The sequence below is a fragment of the Macrobrachium nipponense genome, chromosome 31, assembly GCF_015104395.2.
Source record: "Macrobrachium nipponense isolate FS-2020 chromosome 31, ASM1510439v2, whole genome shotgun sequence".
NCBI classification, from domain to species: domain Eukaryota; kingdom Metazoa; phylum Arthropoda; class Malacostraca; order Decapoda; family Palaemonidae; genus Macrobrachium; species Macrobrachium nipponense.
Window position 1 is genome coordinate 19,989,317 of NC_061093.1, and position 10,961 is coordinate 20,000,277.

The window sequence follows — 10,961 nt, forward strand, 5'->3', positions numbered from 1 at the left end:
ACCTTTAAATGAATATATTTCTTACTGCATAATTCTTGTGTTTTCTTTTTTACATAGTAGTAAAAGTCTGACTGAGTAATAATGGATGACAATGTTGTCTTGCATACAAATCTTCAAGCATTCTTCCATCAATGTCCACCAAGAGGAGGAAATTAATGGAAGTGGTCATCAATTGCGTGCTTTCCACTTACGTTCATCAAGATTCGTTGAGCTGTTCTCGAGAAATTATGATAACCCATACAGAATGAGTGAGAACAAAGTTCTCCAAATTTCGTTGAGAAAAGGAAAATACATCACTGACGAGATACTCACCTAGGCACATACTATGTTCAACGATGTCTAACTAAACTTGGTCAAGTGGCGAGGATCCTGAAGCCCCAACCTCATCAAGGTGAAAGTATTACCCTTTGGTTATGTATCCTGTTAACAAATATAAAAACATACAGTCACGGAGAAAAATATAAGTTCCATCTTAAATTCCTAAGTGATAATAAAATATGAACGTAATAATAACAATATCGAACTGAGATGATTACTAAGAAAGGTCAGAATGGCATAAATTACTTTTAAAAAGCCCGTATCCTGAAAAAGGCATTGAAGAAATAAATAAAAACATGCAAAGTAGTGTAATCATAATGTAACGAAAATTGTCTCCTCCAAAAATTTAAAAACATAAAGCTAACATAAAAGCAAAATGGCAAATGCAAATCTTTCAGAAAACAGAAAAAAAAAAATAGTAAAAATAAAAAAACACCCACAACCACTGCCACACACTCACGTCTTCAAAAGTCTATCATAAATCATCGAAAATAAGCAGAGCTATCGAGGAAAACCATCGTGAAAAACAAATAATGTGGCCAGTCGCGAATGACAAATGGCCGGGCACCAAAACTAGGAAGATAAGCTCAAACCGCCCTGTTGAGCGCTGCATCTCATAAATACAAATTAGTTGATAAAGATATCATCTCAAATATGGAGGATATACGGACTGGGGTGGACACCCATCTATCTTCATTATCTACTTCCGTGATAAATTACGTATCTGAGATGCGTTCTTTATCTGCAGGTTTGGCAGAGGATGACGCAAGAAATCGCGATTGGCAGAGATTCTCGGTAGTGGCCCTCTATAGGAAAGTAGTGCCGCCAGTGTACTTCACACGGTGAGCTGTAGGCATTACTTATGGTTCTTTGCAGTGGATTTTTGGCCTCTCGCTATACCCGTTTTCCCTCGTTTTGCTGTACCTCCGGTTCGATTCCAAGCTCTGCCAACAAGGAACGAAAGGAATCAATTTCTGGTGATAGAAATTCAAGTCTCGATGGAGTTCGGATCCCACAATAAGCAATAGGTTCGGTTGCTAATAACCAATTGGTTCCTAGCCAAGTAATATTATCTAATCCTTCGGGCCAGCCCTAGGAGAGCAGTTAATCAGCTCAATAGTCTGGTAAAACTAAGGTATACTTATTGTACCTCCGTTAATAATCTTTCTTCTAACCTACTAATTATTTCATAATGCATCTGCGAGGTCTTCCTCCCGCGGCACCTTTGAAAACATTTTGTTCTCAATTTCCCTTCCATGGCTGAATGACCTCATACGACCCAGAGTTAGGCCTTTGGACTAAATTTCCATTATTCTCGGCAGTGGGAGGTCGGCCTGTCTACAAAATAGAAGCATTTTAACATTTCTTTAAGTGATCACAAAATCTATACTTATATCTTGTCGCATGTTTCCCTCATCTACAGGTTTGTCGCTCACTTTCGTTTGTTTATGTATAACTGAATCACGAAAGTTTGGAAAGTGATAAATGCATCAATAAAGGTACAAGCCACGAAGGAAAGTGAAACAACGGAGTAGCTCCAAGATCTTTCGACTCAACGTCTGCTAAATAAAGGACGTCGAGTCGAAAGATCTTGCAGCTACTCCGTTGTTTATCTTCCTTCGTGGCTCATACCTTTATTCAGTTTGTTTATATTTGCTTCGAACACACAAGAGAGAGAGAGAGAGAGAGAGAGAGAGAGAGAGAGAGAGAGAGAGAGAGAGCACCTGCAGTCACTTCGGTTACCATGCAAGCATCCCCACCATCAACCCAACCACCTGTGAGAGAGAGAGAGAGAGAGAGAGAGAGAGAGAGAGAGAGAGAGAGAGAGAGAGAGAGGAGGGGGCGCTAGGGCGCCCATTTCAAAAGGAATTTGAGTCCTCTCAAATTCAGGCCAGGAGTAGGCCGACCACTTGGCCGCCATTTGCGTTGGAACTTTAATCTTGTGAACAACCCTAAAACAGCAGAAACTGCCTCGGCGCCTCCGTCAAGGGCTGCTCAAGAGATGAATTTTTACAGCCCGGTGAGGCTGGGACATTTCTTGGCCTCTGGTTCTCTTCGGAAGCCACTTTGAAAGGGGGATGAAACAAAGAAGAATTTGCATTAGAGTGAGTGAGTTTAGTTTAAAGAGGAGACGAGAATGTTTGTGGGAGGGTGTGTGGGGCCGTAAACGAAGCCCGAGGCGTCAATTCATTTTTCAGAAAAACCAGGTTTTAACATAACCAACATTCATCCACATAGCGTCGTTTCATTAAAACCAACTAAGAGTCGCATTCCTTTGCTTGAATGTTTAAGAGAGAGAGAGAGAGAGAGAGAGAGAGAGAGAGAGAGAGAGAGAGAGTGGGGGGGGGGGATAACGCAATGAGATAGAGTATAATTATGATCCGGGTATAAACTAAGAGAGAGAGAGAGAGAGAGAGAGAGAGAGAGAGAGAGAGAGAGAGAGAGAGAGAGTCTGTGTCTGTCCACTAATCGAGTATGAAATAAAACACAGGAATTAAACGATACGTCTCCAGCAAACAAAACACTCGTAAATGTCAAGGCGATCCCGACGGAAAAATAACGCAGTTTCCAAAATTATTATAAAAGCAACTTTAATAACAATCGGCGCCCAGAGAAAATTGAGAAGCAGGAAGGGAAAAGTACAGTGATTCTTCTGTTCCTTGTCGCTCGATCAGAAGAAAATAGATCTCGTTATATCTAATAAACAGAAATTAGAGGCTAATTGCCCACCTTTTTTCCCCCCTCCCTCACTTATAACGTGATGGACAGTAATTAATCGCCTATTGACACTGAACCACAAAGGAAAAAGTTTCAGAGACTAGGAAAATAAAAAAAATTAAAAAAAAAAGACGAAAAAAATATAAGATAATGAACGCGGTTCCCAGCACTGAAACTCAATTTAACGTCGCTTCGTTTACAGAGAAGTTGCGGGGAAAAAAGGGGACAAATAATAGACAATACTCATTTTTTGGAGCGTAAATAGCATCAGTTTTTCATAACACGATGAAGGTCTTTATACTTTAACCCTAAACGACAAAATCCTCCATTAACAAGTTTTCAACCTCTAATGTATCGAGTATTAATTATAGCTCTCTCTCTCTCTCTCTCTCTCTCTCGCCAATGCTGTCGATTACAAGAACATGGTTCGGAACGTATCATCATCAAACCTTAATAGCGGCGCTCGACGGTTTTTTAAACCTCATTGTTCTTGCAAGCTGTGGTCTCACCAATGTTTACAATTACATGTACTTCTTTCCATAAACATCTAATCAAGGTCTAACATTCTCTAGACAATGCATCTAATGATACCGTGTACAGCAGAGTTATTGAAAAATATAAATTCTTTTTTTTTTTTCTCTCCCTCTATTTCTCTCTCAGTCTAAGATCGTATAACTCAACGCACTAAAGTATTTACTGTGTCCAAGACCAAACAATATTTCCTTTACCCCCCAAAAAACTTATACTATAATAACAAAACATCTCGTAGCCGTTAGGTAATATTGCGCTATAATTAACTGATCTTCAGTGACCTCTAAATTTACCAGCGAAAAAAAATCTTTACTAGAACTCATACCCCGATGATTATTCTTTCATGTAATGTCATTTATACAAGTAACGTGCATAACACAATATATAATATCTACTAATGTCCAAGTGAAATCGGAATTCCCCACCTAATACAATTATGTGTATTGGTAACATTACAATAACAGTAAAATATTATTGAAGGAGCTTATCACTAATTATTACGGAATGCAAAATTACATGAACGTAACAGGTCTGGAAAACAATATTCATACTAAAATATACAAAGGAATGATGAGAAAATTGTCAATAATGAGAGAGAGAGAGAGAGAGAGAGAGAGAGAGAGAGAGAGAGAGAGAGAGAGAGAGAGAATCCTAATACAAGATAGAAATTTATATCGACAACCGGCGAGTTTAATTGGGTAAGCGAAAGAAAGTAGGCATCCATCCTGGGAGGGCGGGGGGAAGCCCGATATGTCTACCGGTCCCACGGTCACCCCAAAAGGTCCCCCCAAAAGATCCCCGGAGGACCCCCGAAGGACCCGTCTCCTCCTGGTGTTGACCGTTTCATTGTGGGAGACTCACGATTGCATTTGTCAGAAGCAGCGATCGGGTCTTGGCAGATATCATGATCTTCCCGCTTCCCTCCTCACACCTCCCTAGGGATTCAACCAACCCCCTCCCCTACCATCCCAGAGCCCGCCAACGTCACCCCCCCCCCCCTCCCCTCTCCTTTGCCGCCCACCTCGTTCTGAAAGGCGCCCTTGCTGATTGCCCAATTCAATTTCCTGTCAGCTGAGAGAGAACATGTCGTCAGGAGATCGGATGGCGAGAGGCGCAACGGCTACGTATATATAAACTTTGAAACTGTGTCGGCTCACTGCACTTGCTTCTGAATTCCACTTGATTCTATTATCTTAATTGCTCATAATTATTGCAATTAAAATGTTCAGTGCGGTTATTACTGTCAATGCAACACGAACGAACTTCTAGGTCGCGATAACGACCAAACAAAGAATTAATGTATCAAATTATGTTAACAAAGTATCGGCGCTAGAAAACCATTATATATACACACACACACACACACACATATATATATATATATATATATATATATATATAATATATATTTACATATATATGTACATATACAGTATATACATACGGATATGTAGTACATACATGCATATAGTATGTTATAGAGAATATTGAGCAAGGAGCTATATTTCTTGCGCCGTAGCAAAAGAGAGAGAGAGAGAGAGAGGAGAGAGAGAAGAGAGAGAGACCGAGAGAGAGAGAGAGAGAGACTGCGCAATCGGTGTGCGGGAGTGAAAAGTGTCTCCATGGATCGTCAAACAGACAGACTTGAAACGCTCTTGACATATAAGTTTTTCTACGCGTACCTGTTAAGATCCTAAAAGAAATACTACTCTTTCACTCTTCACAAAAACTACAAGTTCAATGAACGGTGAACGCCAGCGCATGATGCATTAGTCCACAAGAAGGATGGTCGATTAAAAAAAAAAAAAAATTATATATATATATATATATATATATATATATATATATACATATAATAATATATATATATATATATATATATATATATATTATATATATATATATACAATCTATAATATATATATAATATACATAAACATATATGTGCGTCTCTCTTCACTGAGATCTCACCAGATGGTGATACAATGAAATGTCTTTCATGCTATCTAGTCCGAATGAAAAATCAAGGCAGCTTAATCGTAACATCGAAAAAGACTAGCTTTAACAACTGGCCAGTTGACGACTACAACACACCTATGCTACATCTCGGAACTAGATCTAGTCAATCTTGATTTGATTTACTGACGAACAGAAAATTTTTCATTTTTTTAATTATTGATGGTGATTTCGATGGATTATCCAAGGATGCTTAGGCTCAGACTATACAAAAATCATACTAAAATAAAGATGTTAAAAAAATAAACGTTACAAACGGCGAAGAAAGACCAGTGTCACAGAGCTAAATAGATGGAATACGAGAAAAAATAAAAAGACTCCATTGAGGATATTTCAAAATGGTTGACGAACTCAACAGAGGGCGTAAATTAATAAATCACTTAGCTGGAGACTTTATATTAGCATCATGATTTACATAAATTTATGGAAGCATTTTAAGCATGGAAGGGAAAGGATCGTTACGCTCGACCAAGCTGGACTCCATGATCTTATCTGCTGAACCACCGTTTCCACGACACGGTGTTTAAATTCTCAAATTCACCTCTCCACTTAGCCAACCTCAAGAAAAATAAATAAATATGAAAAAATGATGACCGCTTTGTACCATAATAGAGGGTTGTGATAAAAAAAATTGTTTTCAAGGCCATATTCAACGAGTTATTGATGTTAAGTTTTCACTATGGCAATCTTTTCCAGGAAACCCCCGCAAGAATTATAGCTATCTTTCCAGGGAATGGTATAAAGCAGCAAATGCCTGGTGCGTTACTGATAAAACTCTTGAGAACTCCAAGCCCATATATTACGACTGATAAAAAAAGGAAAAAGGATTTACAAGTCTGCACTCTCACTGAATGAAAATATGTTAGCCACTTTTACTCTTATAACTTGAGGTTGACGAACGGAAAAATATCAGTTTTATCACAATTTCCACTGCAACGTCCGAGATAGGTAACTAAAGTAGTAGATTCACACCAACCGTGCATCTGTTGTCTAGGCCAGTCCCTTACAACGATCCTGATTGGCTATTGATATTGCCAATCGCAGGGCTGGAAACTATGTCTCTCGAGAGAGTTCACATATGAGGGATATTTTTGAAAGACGTATCCCTACGAGAGGTGTAACATACATCCTGCATACGTGTGGCTTATCAACAGCCGATCAAGAGCGTTGTAAGGTACTGGCCTACACAACAGATGCATGGTTGATGTAAATCTACTATAGTACGTCGGACTACCATTGAAGAATGGTGTTCGAGGCACAAATCCTAGGTCCAGGTAGGACAAAATGACTTTGAAATTCGGTTTTCATGTAATTATCAGGATAACTCAAGAGAGGGCATCAATATCCTGTGCTTCCTTTACGTCGTGAATCCTCCTGAACTTATCTAATCCTACAGATATCTAAGAAAAATATCTTTCAGTTATTTCTTATTATTGCTTCCAATTAATACATAGAACAAAGCCGGAGGAAAAAAAAAAAAAAAAAAAAAAAAAAAAAAAACTTTTACGGTTTAATAATACTAATTTCATTAAAGAAGAACCCTGTACAACGGGAGATAGACTATATACCTCAGTCTAGACAAAGCCTTTATTTAGCAACAAAGAGCCAAAGGACGAGAAAGTGAGAAAGTGTAAACAAAAGAAAGAAAATAGTGGAAATCAGGAATAACAAAACTGGAGAAAGGAAAACGTGGATTATTCCAGCCTGGTGATGTCAAAAGACCGCCTGAGAAGAGGAAGGACCATCTACTCAAGTTATGGAAACACTCGTCAAACAGGGCGTGACCCGACCTCCGGCTTACTCGGGGCGCTCGCTAAAATCTATGGTCAAATAGTGTTGTTTCGCCAACGAAAATTAAAATAAATGCGCTATATTTTAGTAGAAATAATTTTTCTGTAGTGTTTTTAACATGCACATTATTTATTTGTTACATTTTCATTCTAATGAATAAATCATAAATATCCTATCCTAAATTTCCTGGATCGTTAACTCAACACGAAACACTTTTTTTTTCCCAGCCCTTTAGAGGTTTTCTTAATCCCCCCACAAGAACAACAATAGCAACAAAAACAACAACAAAGTAGTCTGTAGGCTTACTCCCCGGGTAAGCAAAAATGACTCAAAAGAACCTACGACGAACACACTTCCAAGTGAGGAGAAATTGGATCACGAGAAGGGATAACCAAATAGAAAAGCACACAATACTACAATATTCTTAGTATATTTTAAAAACGGCCAGTGCAGTACCTGAGTTATTACACAGAAAAGTACTAATGAATTTAAAAAATCAGAACACACTTAAGTGTTTAAGTACGTGCATGTATGTGTGTGTGCGTATATATATATATATATATATATGTATATATATATATGTATATATATATATATATATGGGGGGGTGGGGTTGCCCAACGTCTAGTGACTAAAGTTAATGGAGTTTTGCCAACAATATGTAAGATACCACATTTGCACCAGCACTTGAAGAAAACTGCTATAGAAGCGTATGACATACATACATTTAAATTATATATATATATATATATATATATATATATATATATATATATATATATATATACATATATACGTACATTATACATATATATATATATATATATATATATATAACATATATATACATAAACATATACATGTTTATATATAAATATATGTATATAATCATATTTGTGTATGTAATATGTATATAAACTAAAAAATTAAGTTTTACTTAAATACAATAAAATACATAATTCTTCGCTCATTATGATGAAATGCAAATGTCCCTCGCCAGCCATATTTAAATAAAACCATAAATCTTTCGATATTCCCATTAACTGGCGGAGTTGTCCTCAGTAAAAAAAAAAATAATAATAATAAACAAACAAAGTCTGTCGATGAAATACACGACACAACGTAAATAGTTCATCCAAAACTGACCCGCACTGTCACCTCCCCATTTGATGCTTTCGTATTCCAAACCTAACGAAACGAAGTAGGCCTGTCGTTTCCTAAAACGTTCAGAAGCGTTGCCCAAATTCGCCGAAATGTTAACAGAACTGACAAGGCGTGGGATCCTAAATTTCTCTCTCTCTCTCTCTCTCTCTCTCTCTCTCTCTCTCTCTCTCTCTCTCTCTCTCGCCAATCTATTATTGTCAACGTAGTCCTATTCTTGACAGGATTACCCAGACGGCAGAAATGATCATCGGCTCGGCGGAAAGGGTCCAGATATGCGCGAGGGGGCCGGGGGGGGGGGGGGGATAGCCAGGTATGGCTAGGAGAAAGTCCCTCCCCTATGGGGATAGGGGGACCTCAGGGGTAGGGAAGGGGAAGGGACGGGAGAGACAAACGAACAAGGTACGGTTCCTGTTGTCTTCGCAAGTTGGGAGACTGATCTGTTTTCCAAATAGCTTCCGAGTGCTTTTCCTCTGCTAAATGGTAACTGACACGATGGTCAAGTCTTCCAGCTTCGTCAGTAATTTCTCGTATACGTAGTAAATAAAATACAAAGCCGTCACGATATCCAAGGTTGTCGTCAATGGAATACAAACTGAATTCAGCGGATATCTTCATATTTTCTTTATCGATTACTGCGTTTTCGTGGAAGCCATTACCTTTTACCTGTAAAGCTCAAAACTTACTATGGTATCTAAAATTCCATGCCTGCGTAAGCACACAGTTTATATATATATATATATATATATATATATATATATATATATATATATATATATATATATATATATTAATATTATATATATACTATATATATCATATATATATATATATATATATATATATATATATATATATATATATATATATATATATATAATAATATATATGTAAGTACATCACTTTACCGATTTCATATACATACTATGAGCTACAAATGTCCTTTATTACTGATTCACTCAACCTATTAATTATATATTTTCATATATATAAATATATTATATTATATATAATATATATAATAATATATGTTTAACCGTAAGTCACATTCACATTAACCGTGATCATAATAAACACAGTGAGCTTACAAATGTCCTTTAATTATCTGATTCAACTCAAAAAACCTCTTCGGTTAATTAATATTTTCATATATGAAAATTTAAAAAACCGAAGGGGGAATTTTTTAGTCCCCATAAACCGACTAAAAAAAATCCCCTTCGTTAAACATATAAGAAAATATATTAATTCCGAGGCTGAGGGAATTATATATTAAAGGACATTTGTAGCTCGATATACACATACATACATACATACATACATACATATCATATCATATATATATATATATATATATATATATATATATATATATATATATATATATATATATATGGTCTTGTAATTAGAATTGAAAGTGTAAATATGCATAATAATCTGTAAAAAGATTAGTGTAAATGGAATGAAGGTTCAGTCAAGTAATGATGTCACAAGCAGTACATGATATAGTTGAATGACACGTCTGTAGGGGGTTCAACATGCTCCTGAGGAGTATTTTGTGTAAGTATATGGCGACTAACACTGTAAAACCATTCAGCAAAGGGGCTCATCCAAAACTGAAGTTATTAAATATGAACATGGCAACGATCACTTTTGTTTTGTTTTTTTTCTCTGAAGAAAAACCACTTTCAGGAGAATATACTTAATATATAAAATGAAGGCGTGATCCGACCTCAAGCTTACTCGTGACGCATGCAAATTCCATCCCCCCCCCCCCCCCCCACCTACCGGGCATAGATTGTAAACATTATATTCCTAACTTTTAACGTAAATTAAAATGTGCTTAAATCTATGATTGAATAGATCCGTGTTTCACCACGAAAATTAAAATAAATATTCTACATATATTTTTTCTGTGCTGTTTTAAAATGGACATTACTTTTTTACATTTTCATTCTAATAAATAAATCACAAATATCCTATCCTAAAATTCCTGTATCTTTACTCAAAGCAAAACACCTTTTACAGACCATTTTAGGCTCTTCCATAGACCTTTCTCACCCCCGAAACAATAACAACAACAAGAAAGTCATTTGTAGGCTTACTCCCCAAGTAAGCAAAAATTATATACTACTGTATTATACAAGCCGTAAAAGCCCAATACATTAAAATAAAATAGCTACATTTGTGCACAATACATACACCTTTCCGTCGCCCACACTGGCATTCACAGACTCTCGAATTTTCAATTTGATTTGTTTGTTACTGCAGAGTTGCATGCAAACATGCAATTTCGCCATATGAACTATAGCATCTCGCCCAGTTTCTTTTTTTTTTCCTTTTTTTTATGATTGAACTTTAAATAATGATTTTGAAATTTCGGATTTCCTGGTTATGGTGTGTTGACACGCACCCTAATTCCATTACTC

The 10,961-nt window shown here is 36.6% G+C and overlaps 1 protein-coding gene across 2 annotated transcripts in view; it reads right to left on the reverse strand.

Annotated features, from left to right (window-relative positions):
- LOC135206674 (netrin receptor UNC5B-b-like) overlaps positions 1–10,961 on the reverse strand; it is a 429,533-nt gene that overhangs the window by 285,079 nt on the left and 133,493 nt on the right. The window contains exon 3 of one of the 2 annotated variants that reach the window (XM_064238057.1): positions 313–420. The exons of the other annotated variant lie outside the window; for it this stretch is intronic. The gene's annotated coding sequence lies outside the window, so the exon portion shown is untranslated. The remainder of the gene's footprint in view (positions 1–312; positions 421–10,961) is intronic. 2 annotated transcript variants of the gene reach the window in all.